The sequence below is a fragment of the Carettochelys insculpta genome, chromosome 17, assembly GCF_033958435.1.
Source record: "Carettochelys insculpta isolate YL-2023 chromosome 17, ASM3395843v1, whole genome shotgun sequence".
In the NCBI taxonomy this organism is placed as follows: Eukaryota; Metazoa; Chordata; order Testudines; family Carettochelyidae; genus Carettochelys; species Carettochelys insculpta.
Genome location: NC_134153.1, coordinates 14,357,255 through 14,375,331, shown reverse-complemented (window position 1 = coordinate 14,375,331; position 18,077 = coordinate 14,357,255).

The following is an 18,077-nucleotide window of genomic DNA, read 5'->3' as shown; positions in this document are numbered from 1 at the left end:
CTCTAAACTTTGCATTGTATCTGGTATAAAAATGCTAATTAGATTTCTCATGAGAGTTTCTGATCTTTCAGTCAAGAAAAGAAAAACTTCATTCAGAGCCAAACAGAAAAAAAATTACGGGTTGAACCTCTCTAGTCTGGCACGCTCTCCTTCAGCAATATCCATAATCCAGCATGATTTTAGTTAGCTGGATAACCACTTACCGTGGATATGGCCAAGTTTCCCATGGTCTCAAAGTTTGTTTATAACCACCAGTCCCAGCTCTCAGTGTTCTGTGTTGTTATTTAGCTGTAAGTTATCCCCTAAAGGTCTTCTAAGACCCCAGTAAGCAGTGGAAGTGTTGGTAAGACTGCTAGATAATATTGACCTCTTGTGGGCTGGCAAATTCTTTTGTTCAGTATCAGTCATGTCCCAAGACTGGACTAGAGAGGTTCAACCTATATCTTCAAAACTTTTTTTCCTGATAAGGTAAAATGGCTAGGACTAAGCGATCTTGTGTTGCAACCTGCCAGTTCTTACGTGGAGTGTCCTTTTTAAAAGTTGTCAAAGTGTTATCTATTAGCAATATAAGATTTGCTCTCTTATTGTCTGTTTTTCCATGTCATCTCTTTTTTCCATATGTTCTAGGTATAATTCTTGCATGGACCTGGACTTACACTAACAGTAAAAATTACTGTTTTACACCGTGGGGGGGAGGAAATAATTTTTGTATCATAAACTTCTGATTCAGGAAACCATTTCACTTCAGGAAGCGCATTTAGGCCCATGATGTCCAACCACTTCTGAAGCAGTAGCCAATATAGTGGCTATTGCTATAGCAAACTAGCCACTTTATTCTGAAAACGTATTTATTGTTCAAGCCAACTACCAGCCAGATTGTCACATGAGGCTAACGGCTAATGTGCTGGACACTGTGGATTTAGGCATGTGCATTAGTCTCAATGAAGCTTGTGAGACTTGAATACATCTGCACTTGTGGGAAGAGCAATAGATCTTCCAGGCTTCGATTTAGCATGCCTAGTGGGGACGCACTAAATCAAACTGTCATAATGCTGCTGTTGACCCTGATACTCCTGGCAGTTGTGAGGTGTAAGGGAAGTCAGTAGGAGAATTTCTCCCATCAGCTATGTGGACAGCAGTAAAATTTTGATTTTTAGATAAGTCGATTCCAGCTACAGTTCTTGTAGTTAGATTTTTGTATCTAAAATTGATTTTACCTCCTCCTAATGTAGACCTGACTTTAAGCATGTCTAAAGTAAATCATGTGTTCTCCTGAAGCTGGGCCTTATAATGTATTATTTTGAATTCATGGATATCACCAGATGAAGATAACAAATCTTCTTGTACATAGCCATTGGGATGGAAAGTACTTGTGGTGGTGGCTGAGGATGAGGGAACCAATGGCTTTGTTTACTTGTTCCATGACTTAAATTTATTTGTATCCTAAGATGTACTTCCTCAAAGCATATGAATTGCAAATCCTTTCTTCTTTTTTATTTTAAAGGAGTGAACCATTTTGATGGAATTTCATTATGCAATGGGTTTAACCAAAGAGCTAATCTTTCTATCCATTTGGAAACCCACCTCCCACGTTGTTAATGCTGTACCACAAATGGATACACGTACACATTTTGCGCTAATTGTACATGCTTAATGACTGATTTTGTTATCATGAATAATGACTTGGTTCTGCAAATTTAGGACTTATCTCTACTTACCGGAAGATCGATACACTGCGATCAATCTTCTGGAGTTCGATTTTGCATGTCTGGTGAAGATGCAGCAAAACTGACCTCACTGGGCTCCACCATTGACCCCTGTACACCATGCTATCACTTTGAGTAAGGGATGTCAACATGAGACTAGAGAGGCTTGGACTTCACTAGGGAAGTTGATTACAATACGTCAATTCTAGCTGTGCAAATGCCGTAGCAAGAATGTGTGTATCTGAAATCAACTTATTTCCCTAGTGTAGACTTACCCTCAAAAAGTTTTCTGTTTAAACTTGATGTTGTAAATCTCTGTTTTATGCCAGAAGGTGGCACCAGTGATGGTGTCTTCCAGGATAGCTTTAAGTGTAAAATATGTATCTGCTGTATTTCTCGTGGCAAAAGTGAATTAAGCTGATGCCTTTGAAAGAGTCGAATTTTTTTCTCGTGTAATTAGAGTAACCATTTAATATTAAGGCTTTTTGTCACGTGCACCCTTCAATATGTTTATGTTGTGTAAGGAGCTGTAGCAGCCAGCCAATATGCCTCTATTGCCTTTTAACGCTAAATGTTTGACTTTTCTCTTTGTACATACAAAGGTGATTCTTGATTTTTTTTTTACAAACTTATATGCTACGTTCCACTAAAGAAGATATGTTAATTCATAAACAACTGATTGCAATCTGCTGCTCTACCACTGTAGGCTGTGAACTAACCAATTTAAGCAGGAGCAATCAAAAAGGTGTGCTTTCCTAGATTTGTAAGTTAATCAGTGGGCCTGGTTTACAGTCCTGAAAATGACCTTAAACCAGACTCCTGCAGCAGTCCAAACAGAATTAGCTCTGTGGCACCCTGTGAAGGAACAGGGTATTTTCAAATTAAACAAAGTTTAGGTTTTGGCCATTCAGGATTGGGAGGCGAGAGGAACGAGGTCTTATGCTTGATGACTTACTCAGATTTGAATTGAGTAGCAATATTTTTGCTGCTGTTTTGATTAACTACAGTATATATGGCCTGTTTTACCCCAGAAAAGTAGGATTGGATGGATGTAGTTCCGTAAAGTGCTGTAGGATTTTTTTGCTGTACGTGGTGCTCTGAGAGTACATTGATAACTAATGCTTTTTAAAAAAGGGACAAACCTCTTGCCCATATATTTGGTCTTGAAACCAGGGCAAACAGTGTTCATCAAGGGGAAGTGCCAGATAGATAGCAGTCTCTAGAGCATCATTTGACTTGTATAAAATTGGCCAGGACAAAGAGGAGAATGCAAAATAAGGGATTCTCAAGATGGGGTTTGTGGCACTTGCTATGTATTCCTAAAGTCGCGCTGTGTGTGTGACTTTTCTGCCTTTTTTTTTTTTTAAATCTGTCCCCAGATACTGTTAAACTATCCTTGACAAGATTAACTTTTAGTTCATCTTCAAGACATTTCTGGAGTGTACTTTAATTTTTATGCCTTTGGTGCGCATGAGGCTGCACCAGTGTAGAAGATGATGTTGTTTTAAATGCTTTGAGAAGAATGCCTCCTATTTTCTATACAAAAGATTTATTTCCCACAGTTGCAAATCAGTGTCTTGGAGGTGGCATGATGTTACAGTAAAAGCCAAGTTATCTGGCAACTTTGGTAAACCAGCATGCCCAGCCAGCTGCCTGATCAGGGTTGACAGGCTGGGGCTGGCTGCTGTCTGGCTGGGGGGTGAAAAGGGGAGAGCAGGGCTGGTTGCCTGCTGCCCAGGCGGGGAAGGGTAGAATGGACCTGGGCGTCAGCTTGAATAACCAGTGCATTTTATTATCCGGCATCCCCAGTGCCAGGGGAATGCCAGTTCATAGCTGCCCAGAAAAGGCCCTTAAAGCCATATAGAGAGAGCAGAACTGAATTTTTTTTTTTATACACGTGCATATGCACACACCCCACCAAACTCACATTCCATCTCATGGTCATACGATTTTAAAAATAGGAAATGTCATGATTTCAGCTGTATAAATCTGAAAGTTTTACAGTGCTGTAGTTTTAGGGGTTCTGACCCAAAAGTGTGAGGAAAGTTGTGGGGAAAAAAGGGGTCTCTCTTAGTCTGGAAAAGAGAAGACACAGAGAAGAGACATAACTTGCAAGTACCTAGAAGGTTGTTACAAGCAGAAGGGGGAGAAATTAAAACTGCAGCAAGGGAAGTTTAGGTTGAATGTTAGAAAAAAGCTTCTGAACTGTTATGGTGGTTCAGCCCCGAAATAAACTGTCTAAGGAGGTAATGGAATCTTCATTGGAGATTTTTAAGAATGGGTTAGACCAATGTCTGTCAGGATAGTCTTAGATGGCATTTTGCCCTGCCCTGAGTGCAGGGGGACTGGACTTGGTGACCTTCCAAGCTTTCTTCCAATTCTGTGATTCTACGCTGCTCTGTGGAGAGCTGGGCCTTCAGCAACCACCACTCTCCGGCCACCTAGTTTTGAAGACAGCGGCCTAGAAGTAAAGGTGGCCTGTTACGGTATTGCCACTTACTTTTGTGTGGCTGCTGATGGTATGTTGCATTCAGAGCTGAACACCCAGTTGCTACTGTCCAGCTGCCAATCTCTGAAGGCAGTGCAGAAATAATGATGGCTATACCACAACCCCCTTAAAATAACCCTAAAATAACCTTCTGACCCCCCACATCCCCACAATTCTCTTTTGAGCAGGATGCCCAATTTGAGAAAAGCTGGTTTTCTCCCTTCCCATGGTGAAATCTGTGTGTTTGAACAAAGGAGGCTTTCTCCCAAGTGTTGCTCAATTGTTTGTGTTAAATGTGATTTAATATATTGTTCATGAAACTATTGATCAAGTTTCACTTCTGTGGCATCTCTGCAACAGTCCTATCATTTCCCCTCTCAATCACTCTCTTCTGTTTAAAAATGTGCACAAAAAGGGGGCAGGAGACAAGAATTTAAGAAGGAATTCTAAGATGTAAACCAAAACAACAACCCACAACCAAACACATCCTTGCCAGGCTTTTACATCATAACACTGTAAAAAGAAAAGCCCAAAAATTGTCTCCCCCAATTATTTTTTCCTCTATAGGCAACCTTCAGCATTTTTCTATGACTACAACTGGCAGAATCCTGGAATTTTACTCATGGGTACTTTGTCTCCAAAGCAGCTGTAAACTCTCTCTCCTTACAGCTATAATTCTCTATCATGCAGCAGCTATACCAAAGCACTTTCTTGCATATACACACCAGAGATTACATTTCACTTGATTTAAGAGACTGTCAACCAAGACAAAAGCTCTGAGGTTACCTGCCCCTCTCCTACTAAATTATTGAAATGTCTCTTCTATCTGAATGTACATACACAATAATTAGGAGAGCACCTTTCCCTGTAGAAAACTGATGCTGATGAATATTGCATCTCTTTTCTGTTTTAAAGAAATCTGTATGACCGCTGCAGAGTAAACCTGTGGAATTATTATAGTCATTAGCTAAGAATTATTCCAAGCTTATTTTGAATAGCATATTTATGATATGTTGCACTCATCGTGCTTTACAAACAAGTCTGAAGCCCCTGGTAATCTACCTTAGGTAGGTAGCATTCTTCTTCGAGTGTCCCCGTGGGTGCTCCACATTAGGTGTCGGGCTCGCCCGGCGCTGCAGATCGGATCTTCCAAGCAGTTTCTGCCGGACCGCACATGCACCGGTGCGCGCCGCTCCCTTGCGCGCTCCTGGCCACGTGCGTGAGCCGGTCCCCGCCAGTTCCTCTTAACCGCCGTCGGCTGCAGACAGAATCCAACTAGGCTACGGCCAAGTTAGCGTATTCAATGGTTTTAACTGTTTTTCTTTAAAGTTTTCAAGTTCTTAGGCTACTGTTAAGTTAGCCAGTTGTTATTTTCAAAAAAAAACAAAAAAACAAACAACAAGCGGGACGGCATTCAGTCCAGTCCTAGTAACAAGCGGAGCACTGGAGGCCAGGAGCCTAGGGCCATTAGCCCTCCTGCCACGGCAGGCTATCGGAGAGGGGGAAAACAGCACAGAGAAGGTGCTAAGTACCCCATTAACAACTGAAAGACTCACCAACAATGTCCTATTCAGGATTCAAGGAATGTGAGTCTTGCTGAGAGGCAATGCCAGCATCTGATGGGCACAGTCACTGTATAAGGTGCCTGGGGGAGTCCCATGTCATGCAGAAATGCTCCTTCTGTGCAAAATTAACAGCCAGAGCAAGGAAGGACAGGGAGATGCGGCTTGAAATGCTGCTTTTCGACAAGGCCCTCCAGCCAGACGTGCCGGAGCGGCCGCAGCAGGAGGGACCCTCTGGGGCCCATAAAAGGAAAGCTGCCTCCCTCACCCCATCAGCGCAAAAACGGAGGAAAGTCTCCCCAGCCCGATCCCTGCCGGCACCAACACCGAGCAGGACGGGAGGAGCACACAGCCCCCAGCCACAGCAACAGCTGATCGGCGGCGGCACGGAGAGCCACGTGGAGGCGGCTCAGCCTCAGATAATCAAACAGCCGCCCCGCCCCGCAGGCAGGGCGGCGGCTAAACAAGCGCTGGTACCGGCGGCACCGCAAGCAGCGGCACCGACCCCGGGGAACCGGCGGTGCAGAGCACGCAGGCACGCAGCCTGCAGGCACCGGAGGACACCGCCCATAAGTGTGCCGAGCACGGTGCGGACGGGGCCGAGATCCCCTACACGTCAGGGGGCGGAGCTACCCCCTCAAGGGAAGGGGAAGGCTGCACACAAAACAAGGCACCGCAGCCCCTCTCCAGACAGGGCTGCAGAGTTGCTTTCTCTCAGCCCTCTGCTCATGCTGCAGACTCCAACTAGGAGGCAGGAGTACCCCATAGCCTACCTGGAGCCCCCGTCTCCATTTTTACAACCAGCCTTGCCCTGGCTGGGAACACCTTCACCCTTCCTGGGGTTTGAGCCGCTGGAGTACTATCACAAATCGCTTTCTCCAGTGTCCCAGGTCTCTCGACGATCTCGCTCCCCCGGACGCAGAGGGTATGCACCAAGGGAGTGGTCTAGGTCACCTTCCCAGGAGCAGTGCCCATGCTGCCATGGTCGCCCCTATCATGCGGGGCAGAGACACCACCGGCAGCTTACCAGGGAAAGATCCCCACAGATGGTCCCGTATCCCCGAGGGCAATCGTGAACGGGGACAGAGACTCAAGTATCTCAGGGGGAACTGGTTATGGAACCCCGAGATTTTTCCCTTGCAAGCTTCCAGCAAGCGGATGTACCATCACCAACAGGAACCGGAAGGGTCCAGAGAGGCATACCCTAGTGGTTCCTCGCTCTCCTCCCCGGACGAGGCTATGGCCCCGGGGGACGTCCATCCTCCGGACGATCTCAAACAGTTCCAAGAGCTGTTTTAAGAGGGTGGCCTTCACACAAGGCATCCAGACAGCAAAGGTGCAAGAGAAACACCATAAGCTCCTCAAAAATCTGAGACCTCCGGCCTCCTCCAAAATAGCAATACCGCTTGATGATGCAATCTTGGAGTCCGCCACTATGATATGGCAGACCCCTGCGACTATTCCGCCTGTCCACAAGAGAGCGGATTAAAAAAAAATACTTCGTGCCGGCGAAGGGCATGGAGTTCCTGTTCAGCCACCCACAACCAAATTCCTTGGTGGTGGAGTCGTCGCAACAAAGATCAAAGACATCTCAATTCAAGACGGGGGAACAAACAAAGATGCCAAGAATCTAGAGTTGTTCGGCAGAAAGGTCTACTCCTCCTGCACTCTACTGTTGCCAATGGCAAATTACGCAGCACATCTAGCGAACCATAATTTCGACAACCACACTAGTTTAACCTCCCTCATGGACTCGCTTCCAGAGGGCAAGAGACCGGTGCTCAAGGCCATCGTGCAAGAAGGCTATGCGGCCTCGAGGACGGGAGTTCAGATCACCCTGGAGGTTGCGGACACAGCAGCACGCTCCACAGCTACGGCAGTGGTGATGCGAAGGGAGTACTGGCTCCAGACTTCGGGTATACCGAGGGACCTGCAGACAAAGATAGTCGATCTTCCCTTCGACTCGCAGAAGCTGTTTGCTGAATCAACTGAATCGGTCCTTCATTCCCGTAAAGATTCAAGAGCCACACTTAGGACCCTGGGGATTTACACCCCTCCATACAGAAAGAAAAAGTACTACCCTTAACAAAGACGGTACCAGTACCAGCAACAGCATCCCCAGTACCACAGGGGTTACGAGCAAGGGCGACATCAACAGCACCAGCAGTACAGAACTCCCAGGCGACGTTCCCAACAGAGCCATGCGTCCTCGGGGCGGGGCCAAAGGCTACAAGTTTGACACACAGATCCAGGGCTGCGCCATCACTACCATCGCACAAGGTCATCCGAAGCGGTTATTCCACCATCGCCTCCGACCATTCTATAACCAGTGGCAAAGGATCACCACAGACAAATGGGTGCTGGAGATCATAGCCACGGGGTACGCCATCCCCTTCCAGTCGCTCCCACCGCCACGACCTCCACCCAAGCCCCACCTCCAGGAGGCTTCCCACATAGCGAGGCTCAAGCAGGAGGTAGACCATCTCATGCTCATAGGGGCAGTGGAAAGAGTGCCGGAGCAACTGCAAGGGAGAGGGTTCTACTCGAGGTACTTCCTCACGGAGAAAAAGACAGGAGGCTGGAGGCCCATCTTAGATCTTCGAGGCCTCAACCGGTACCTGCGCAAGCAACGCTTTCGGATGATCACAATCGCCTCCATCCTTACGGCACTAGACGATGGAGATTGGTTCGCAGCCCTCGACTTACAAGACGCGTATTTTCACATAACTATCCATCCGGCTCACCAACAATTTCTCCGGTTTCATGGTAGGCAAAGAACATTTTCAATATGAGGTCCTACCGTTTGGCCTCTCCTCGGCCCCCAGAGTCTTCACCAAGACCTTGGCAGTGGTGTCAGCCTACCTGCACAGACGGGGTATTTATATTCCAGTATCTGGACGACTGCCTCCTCAAAGGGGCCTCGAAGGAGGCGGTACTACGCATGATACGCGTCACAGCAGGCACGTTCTCTTTGATCGGCCTGGTTATCAATCTGACAAAATCAAAGATAGACCCCCACACAGGACATAGAGTTCATAGGGGCACGCATAAATTCTATTACAGCGAGAGTGTATCTACCAGAGACTTGCTTTCGGGCCATCGGCTCCCTCGTGCAAGTCATCACCTTCAGCCCTATGGTGCCGGTTCTGACGTGCTTACAGCTGCTGGGCCACATGGCAGCAGCAACGTTCGTAGTACAGAACGCCAGGTTACACATGCGCAGCATGCAGCACTGGCTGGCGAGCATATACAAACCGGCAGCACATACCGTTCACAGGGTGGCGTCGCCCGCAACAGAGGTGCGCAAATCCCTGCAATGGTGGGTTAACCCCAAGAACCTGCTAACAGGGGTACCCTTCCACCAACCACACATATTGGTTTTTCTTACTACAGATGCCTCCCTCATAGGGTGGGGAGCACACATGGGCGAAGAGGTGACGCAAGGGCTGTGGTCCTCCACGGAGCAGTCACTGCACATAAATATACTGGAGCTCAGAGCAGTGTTCAACGCCTGCAGACACTTTCGAGACCATATACAAGGCAAAGTAGTTGGGATCAGTACAGACAATACCTCCACCATGTTTTATATAAATCGGCAAGGAGGAGCTCGGTCCCGTGCCTTATGTGCGGAAGCAGTCCAGTTGTGGAACTGCTGCATGGACAACAATATAACCTTGAAAGCCTCGTACTTACCAGGCGCTCACAATGTGAAGGCAGACCAGCTGAGCAGGCGTTTCGCACTCATGCACGAGTGGCAGATCCGTCCCGATCTGCTGCGACCGATTTTTCACGCATGGGGTTTTTCCCCAGATAGACCTGTTTGCTACTCAACACAACAAGAAGTGCCCACGATTCTGCTCCAGGGCAGGACTGGGACAGGGGTCCCTGGGGGATGCATTCACGATCTCCTGGAGGGGCCCCCTGCTTTACGCTTTCCCTCCCACAGTGCTCATCCACAAAGTGTTGCAGAAAGCCAGGAGGGAAGGAGCCTGAATGATCCTGATAGTCCCAACGTGGGATCAACAGCAATGGTTCCCCCTACTCCTGCGCATGTCAGACCGGCCACCGATGCCCCTTCCGGTGGCGCCGGATCTGCTCACGCAAGCCCAGGGGTCCATAGTGCATCCGCACCCCCAAGGCCTGCGGCTACAAGCGTGGTTAATCCATGGCTCAGCTCCCTAGAGAGCACATGTATGGAGGAAGTGCAGCAAGTCCTAGAAAGTAGCAGGAGGGCTTCCACCAGGAAGACCTACAAGCAGAAATGGACTCGCTTCACGGCATGGTGTTCTACCAAACAGCTAGCCCCCCTTTCGGTGCCTATACCTGTGATATTAGAGTCCTCCTCTCTTGAGGTTCAGTAAATACTCTCGCTATCCTTGTTAAAGGTCCACCTTGCCGCCATTTCGGTGTTCAGACACGAAGAGGAAGGGCACACAGTGTTCGCCCATCCCATGGTTACCAGGTTCCTCAAAGGGTTGGTAAACCTATACCCCCCTCGGAAACCGCTTCCACTTTCGTGGAACTTGGACCTGGTGCTTAATGCGAAAACGGGACCACCATTCGAGCCTTTGGCCACAGTTTCCCTCCGCCTCCTTACGATAAAGACGACCTTTCTTCTTGCAATCACGTCAGCTCGCAGGGTGAGCGAGCTTGCGGCAGTTATGGCAACGCCACCCTGCGCTGTTTTTCAAGGAGGCGGTAACCATATGGCTGCATCCAGCCTTTGTTCCTAAATTTTCTTCTGAGTTTCATATTAACGAACCTATCGTTTTACCCTCGTTTTATCCAAAGCCTCATAACTCTAACAAAGAGGCGCGCCTACACCTCCTGGATGTGAGGAGGGCGCTAGCCTTCTATATAGACAGGACCAAGTCCTTCCGGAAAATGGATAGACTCCTAGTCTCTATCGCTCCCAAATCAAAAGGAGAATGTCTCTCTTCGCAGAGAATCTCGAAGCACATCGTATCTTGCATAAAAATGTGCTACGAACTCAAAAAGACTCCTTTACTGGCCACGCCCAGGGCTCATTTCACTAGGGCGGTGGCGGCATCAACAGCCTTTTTCAAGGGCGTTGCGCTAAAAGACATTTGCAGAGTGGCGACCTGGTCATCCTATGACACCTTCGCCAAACATTACGCCCTTCACACAGGGTATTCCAAGAGGATACCCGTCTCTCGACAGCGGTCCTCTCGGGGACAAGCTGCACATCATCTGATTACCCACCTCCTATCTTGGGTTACTGCTGGGTAGTCACCTAATGTGGAGCACCCACGGGGACACTCGAAGAAGAAAGAAAGGTTACTCACCGTAGTAACGGTGGTTCTTTGAGATGTGTCCCCGTGGGTGCTCCACTACCCGCCCATCCTCCCTGCTTCGGATCTCTGTTTAGTGTTTTGCAGGAGCATCCGAGGCGGTTGGTCAAGGAACTGGCGGGGACCGGATCGCGCACGTGGCCAGGAGCGCGCAAGGGAGCGGCGCGCACCGGCGCATGCGTAGTCCGGCAGAAACTGCTTGGAAGATCCGATCTGCGGCGCCAGGCAAGCCCGACACCTAATGTGGAGCACCCACGGGGACACATCTTGAAGAACCACCGTTACTACGGTGAGTAACCTTTCTTTATCTCTAATTTACAGCCAGGTAAAGGGAAGTACAGAAATAATGGCGCTGTGAGACAGTGACTATGCTGGAAGTAGAACTTTGGATTCCTGTCTTCCAGTTTTATGCTCTAATTCAGTGATCTTGGACTGAGTCTCAGGAGCTGCAAATAGCTCTTTAATGCGTCTCCTTATAGCTTTTTGTAACACATTAGTAAGGGTGCTTTTACTATGTGATTACCAATTATCAAATTGCATTAAGTTATGAGCTTATTTGCTGTGAGAATAATATGTATAAATGAAACCTAAGTATTTTCCAACATACTGATTAAATATGAATAGTAAATAAAACAATGAAATCGCACTATGGTGGCTCTTGGGTAAAGCTAATTGCTAATTTGGCTCCTGAACAACTAAGGTCTGCTCTAGTTAGTGGTCTCTACTGCTTATTGGAGCTGGGCCTACTCTGTCAGTGTAGATACTCTGTTGGTGCATTATAACTTATGAGATTACAAATTTTGTATTAGATAACTTGCACAAAGTGTTGCAATGTTTCACTGTAAATGTGGCTGTTTTATACTGATCCTGTTTCCCAACTACTTTGGCTGCATCCCCATGGTGCTTAGAACCTTTGCTCATCCCTACATGGAAGGTGACCCACATTAATGTGTGGAGGTTATTAGTGACTGATTGTCAAAACCATTACAACCGACAAAGTGTGCCCAGCCTCACTTCATTTTTTGGATCTTGGCAGGGGAAGTCCAGTAGCATCTGCCATTTATGGCTGCCAAGTTCATCGTTGCTGGAGCCAACAGCAATAGCATTGCCCTGAATTGAATTGTGCGCAAATGGGGCTTATCTAGCAATGAGATTGCATGCTTTTCCAGCCCCTGTTTTGATCTACAGTAAGACGGAGGGATACATTTCACTCTAACTTCTCTCACAGTTGGTGTGTACAAAGATGACATTCTGGCAACGTGGTTATCATTGTGGGCATGGTATAAAAGACTACATAAGAAAAATTGTGGTTTAAACAAGCATTTACCTGTTATGTAATTATTAAACATGAGCTTTTAAAATCTAAACTATGCCACAGTTACTTCTGCGTTCCTTTCTTCTGCATATTTCCCTGCTCACATAATGAAAATCAGTGGATGCAGAATTTCTAAAACTTGAAGGAAATATCTTGTATTCAAATAAATGTTTCCACTTATTTTTTTGGGGGGGGCATTTATTTTTATATCCATTTTTAGTTTTGTATTTTAAAGTGAAAAAAACTTTTGAGTGTAAATTTTGGCTGTTAATTTACAACCACCTTTTCTTTAATATAAAGGAGGAATATTGTGAAAGATACTAGGGAGCAGAGCAATTTCAGTAAAATAAGATATGGCTCAGAGAGCTAAATTCACCAGTTACACCTGCACAGCAGTCAGAAGTATGCTAGTGGAGAACTTGGCCCTAAATCTGAGCCCTGGAATGCTAGTTAACTCGTCAACTCTATTTCAGAATTATTTAAAACCTTTAAAAACTTCTGGCCACAACATTTGACAAACCATCCCTGAACACTGAAAGCTATCTGGAACTTTCTACCTAAGTATAAGATCCCCTAGTTTTTATATCAAAGTGTGAACCAAACCACTCTTTTCACTCCAACATAAATACTAGAAGGTCAAGGTGGAAGTCAGACCCCCAGAAAATGAGCCAGACCTAAAATGTAGATCTTTCTTTGGGCAGTTAAAACAATTCAGCTCATTCAAAAGAGGGACTTGATGTAAATGAGTTCTGTATGCACACAGATTTATAATATAAAATGTACATCTCTGTATATCTAATTATTGAAATAAAAAGAAAGGAAAGCGAGAAGGCAGGTAAGACAGACAGAGACAGAATATATATTATGTAGGAATGAGGTGGTGAAGATCAACAGGGAGAATTGCTTTAAAAATCTATTTAATTGAAGCCTTTACTAAGTCCTGGTTTGCCTGGGGTCCTTGAGAGGCTATTGAGGTATTTGGTCCATATGACAGTCTGAGTCACATCCAAGACTGACATAGGTCCATCATCACAATGGTCTGACTTAGCTTATCCACCTCACTATGTGAGCACTTTTCTTCAGTGCTACTCTTGCCGTGATCAGCACCATGGTGACGACAAGCAAACAGACGGTGTGCTAATTCCATGACAACTCTTGTTTCTAACCATGATTCTGCTAGGGGAGAAGATTCCCAGTAGCTGCCTCTCCATCAGTGAGTGCTGCCAGAATGTACTAGCTACCATCCTACTGTTGTTGGGACTATTTGCCTTACTGGATAATGCCATCAAAATTACCTTCCTGGTAAGCAAACTATGTTGTAGGTGTGGGGGTCTGCTTCTTCTGTGAGGCCTATGACGCTTCTCCTTGAGTCATTAGTAGTCACAGTCTCCTAAGTAGGCTCTCCTCACCTGGGTCAGTACTGATTGCTGTGTCCTGCGTTTGCTTTGTCTACTTGAATTAACAGAAATAACTTTAGGGGTTCCTCCCATGCCTCCAGGTGCTCATATCCTAATGTAAAAACCAAGTGCTAAGCAGGGTTGTGTAGGAGAAACTGAGGTGGGTTACTAGTTAGGGGGCATTCTCTCCTGTGAGTCAGTGTGGATGCCACTGCCACCATGTGATGATAGGAGGCACAGCAATGCCCTGGACAATTCACGGGGCATTCTTGCCATTCTTTACTTATACTAATGTGGTGCTAGGGGGAGCTGTGGTGTGCGCAATGCCGTGGAGCGTTCTGTATGGCCATTCGTCCCAGTCAGAATTAATCTACTGCCCTGATATGGCACTAGGTGGTGCTGTGCTGATTGAACCCTCTGGATAAGGTAGAGCAGGTCTTCTGAACACTTACAATCATCTGTACCACATAGGAGTTTAATCATTGTGTCCTGCTCAAATTCTAGTCTCAGTAACTGCTGAGTCTCCCCTCTCAGTCCCGTTTGCATACAACCTTTATTTCCTGTCCTGCAGGGGTCCTCTCCTGTTAGAGGGCTGCCCCTTTCCAATGAATGATGCTTGTTCATTAGTTGTGTTTGAAAAAGGAGGTTACAGCTAATAACATTTGTAGTTATGCCCCTGAGAGAAGAGTAATTAGCTGCTATGCTGATTTCCTTCAGCAGTGAGCAAAAGGGTTGTAACACTTTCTTCTACAGGCATGAGATATTGGTCATTGCTGGAGGAGAGTGATTAGAATAGCTGGACTAGTGATCTGTTGTGATGAATAAAGAGCTGGAATTCTAGACCAAATAGACCTGTGTCCTGAATTAATACAGCAGGTTGGGGAGAGCAAACTTGCAGCTTATGTGGACCAGTGGCGTGACCACAGGTGCTGGACCTACAAGTGCAGGGGGTGGTGGTGGTGGTGGTGCTGCAGCATGCCCTGGCTTGAAGTGGTTTCCACTATCTAAAAAGTTTACAGTTTGCTTCAGTGGTTCTCAGCACCCCCACAACACAAATTGTTCCAGTGCCCTGAGTGTGACCCAATTTTGCAAAATGTGAGGATACACAATAAAAAGATGTGTAATTAAAAAAAAAAAAAAAAAGTCTGATCCACTATTATGGATATATTCCTGTTTTGAGTAAAGTGCTGGTCTGTTGCTGTTTAATAATGTCCATCCAGGTATGACTGCCCCAATGTCCCCCATATTATACCAGGGCCAAGGCACCCTGAAGATCTGCCCTCCCCCCGCCCCACCGTACCACAAGTGGGTGGGCAATTCCTAGGGAGTTTGCCCTGCTGTTTCAGGTGGGAACACAAGGTGTTCACTCAGTAGATACTGACATTTTGAGGCTCATGCACTTGTACATCAGGTTGGTCAAGAATTTTTTTAACTAAATGTCTTTTCAAAAAATGTCAATTCATTGGAAATGGCACTGTTTGTGGGTAAGGGCTGATTACAATGAAGTGATGCTTTTTTGAAAAGGAAAGCTATTTGGGGTTTCAAAGTATAAGTTAACTTACAGCTTTAAAAAAGCCAAAACAAAACAAAAATGAAAAGATTTGATTGACCCAAAGCAAAAATACGTTTCACATTTTTGGTTTGTGGAAAAACATTGAGGTTGACTTTGTCCCAGCTCAAAATAGGAATTCTTCAAAATCTCTCATGGAACAGGAAGACTGTTTGCAGCTCCAGCCTAGGGTCAGAGGTGGTAACCTCATCATAATGAGGTCAATGACAAACCTCCCATTAGCTGGAAGAGGCCTAGGAATTTATCAGAGCAATTCAAGAAGGCAGAAGTAGCTTTATTAGAGAGAAGTTGCTAACCACAATGACCACTGTATTTTAATCCTTCTCCCCTTCTCAGATCTGGATTTATCTGCATCAGTTCCTGAAAAGAATCTTCTTCTATTTCATCACCAAAGGTAAAATGGGAAACATTCAAATTTATTTGTTCTAAACTGTTTTTGGCCAGTTCTAATGAAATGAGTGCTCTAAATTCTAGTGTCTACAGCAGTCCTGCCTACGCTTGGGCTCCTACTTTCATTGGTACCACTAGCAGAGCTGCACCAAGATTAGCAGCAGTGGGGAATTTGAGGAGAAAATCTTGATGTAGAGTTAGCCTGTGTCTATCTCTTTCACTCGAATTTCTCTCTATTTATATCCCTTACTGTCCATTTCTGTCTATTCCATTCTCACCTCATAGGCAGCTCTGAGGGGAAAGAAGAAAGGAGCCTGATATTGTCTGTCCAGGGATGACCTGAATTTACTCCAATAGCTTAGCCATGACAAGGATGTTGTACTTCTGTTAATTCATATCTTAATGTTTTATTCTTCCTTTTCATTCCCCTGAAGCACACAGATGGATCAAGGCACTAACAGCCATCTCCTGCAGCAAGAAGTCCAGCACTTGGAAGGAGGTGGTGCTGACCAAAGGCCACAGGAATATCTCCATTTTGCGTCTCCACTGCACTCTGGATCCTATGAGACTAACTGTCAACATGAACAACCTAAATGGACTGAAAAGCCACTGTCCTCAGGATCACAGGAAGAGAAATGGTTTCCATGGGTCCTGGCCAAACCATCAGGACACCGATGATGAGAAAGCCAGTTGGTATGGGCACCAGCAGAAACATCATCAGGCAAACAACTGGCCTAACCAAGGTCAGCATTACCAGGACTGGGAGAGCCAGTCCAGCTCCCATCACTCAGATAGTGACAGTCCCCAGCCAGTGTGCCCAGCTGGATCCACAGTGTCATCAGTGCAGTTTCACACCAGGTCCCCAAAGCAGGTTGCTAAGGCTAGAGGCAGCTTAGTTGACTGGGGCATTTACATACACAACCCCCAGAAGGTCACTGGGGATAAAGAGCTCCACCTGAGCAGTGCAAGAGAAACTACACAACGGCAGAGTTTCCTTCATCAATCTGCTGTTCCCAGCACAGAGGAACCCCTTGGCCTCCATTCAGAGTGCTCTGCTGTGCACATTCATCCCCAAGTCAGTGAGGCAGACGTCATGCCTAGCCCCATCCTCCCAGGCCCCAAGCGGGTAGTGTACTCTGCCTTGGCTCCCACCCCAGAGCCAAGAACATGTCTCAACAATGATTACCCTCAGTTAACATCTCCAGCATATCAGAGGAGTCCTGAGCACCATCCTAGGACTGAATTTCACCAGAGCTTGCCACAGGCCCAGCGAGCTGAAGTCTACATCTATCTTGTCAATCCACAGCCTCTCAGCCCAGAACACACCCCTGAATGGACCACGTGCGCCTTCTCAACACCCCGCACCATCTTGGTCAAGGACACACTGGCAAACCGGATATCTGTTGGCCACACGTGGGAAAGTTCCAACCCTGGCCCATCAGGGCAGGTGCTCTGTGACACCCACACCCAACGCAAGAGCATCTGGGAGAGAAAACACCAAACTAGCACTCTGCAGTTGAGCCCAGACTATGAGAAGCTGGCAGGAAGCAGTGATGGTGCTAACCTGAGCCACAATCCAGCTCTTCTGGCAGAGATGACAAGAGGAGGTTCTGATATGGCACCACCGAACAGTAGCAGTTAAAGGTGTCATCCAACTGGGTGTACCACCCAGCTGACCTCAACTTCTGGCATGGAAGGAATTCCATTGCCTGGTAACCCAAAGGGGTCTGAGCTAGGTGGGTGAGAATAGCACAAATGGCATTCTCTGCTGTTTTGGGGTGCTCTCAAGACATGCTGGGTTCAGTAAACAGCAAAGTACAAAGCTCGTGGTTATGCAGATTCTCTGTGGTGACAGCTGGGAGTGTGGGAATAGAAGGAGCGGTACTTTGCTTGTACATTTTAACCCCACCCATGTTACCTAGGTATGCATGGCAATTTGGTTTGTGTGGCAGGAATGTACAAGTGGACATGAGCTCTGGGATTTCTCTTCTAAATAGGTATTAATTTAGAGGCACACAATTATCAGTAGGTGTAATAAAATTTCTCTCTAGTCAGGGCACAAATGAGAAACCAGGACCTTTTTTCTTAGTGTTATCAACAGCCTAGTCAACTGTTATCAACATGCTGCTGCTGACTGACCTTCTAGCGAAAGTTAAAGCAAGCAGTAACTAAGTAAGCTCATGGAGATGTGAGAGTGTTGGAGAACACAGTATCTGGCCCAATATCTATTTTCAAAGCACTGTGGAATGTCTGTCATGACTCTCCAATTTTGAAATATCTCAATAATTTAAAGCTGTTCCCATCAAAACACTCCAACTGAAGCAACACACCTGGAAG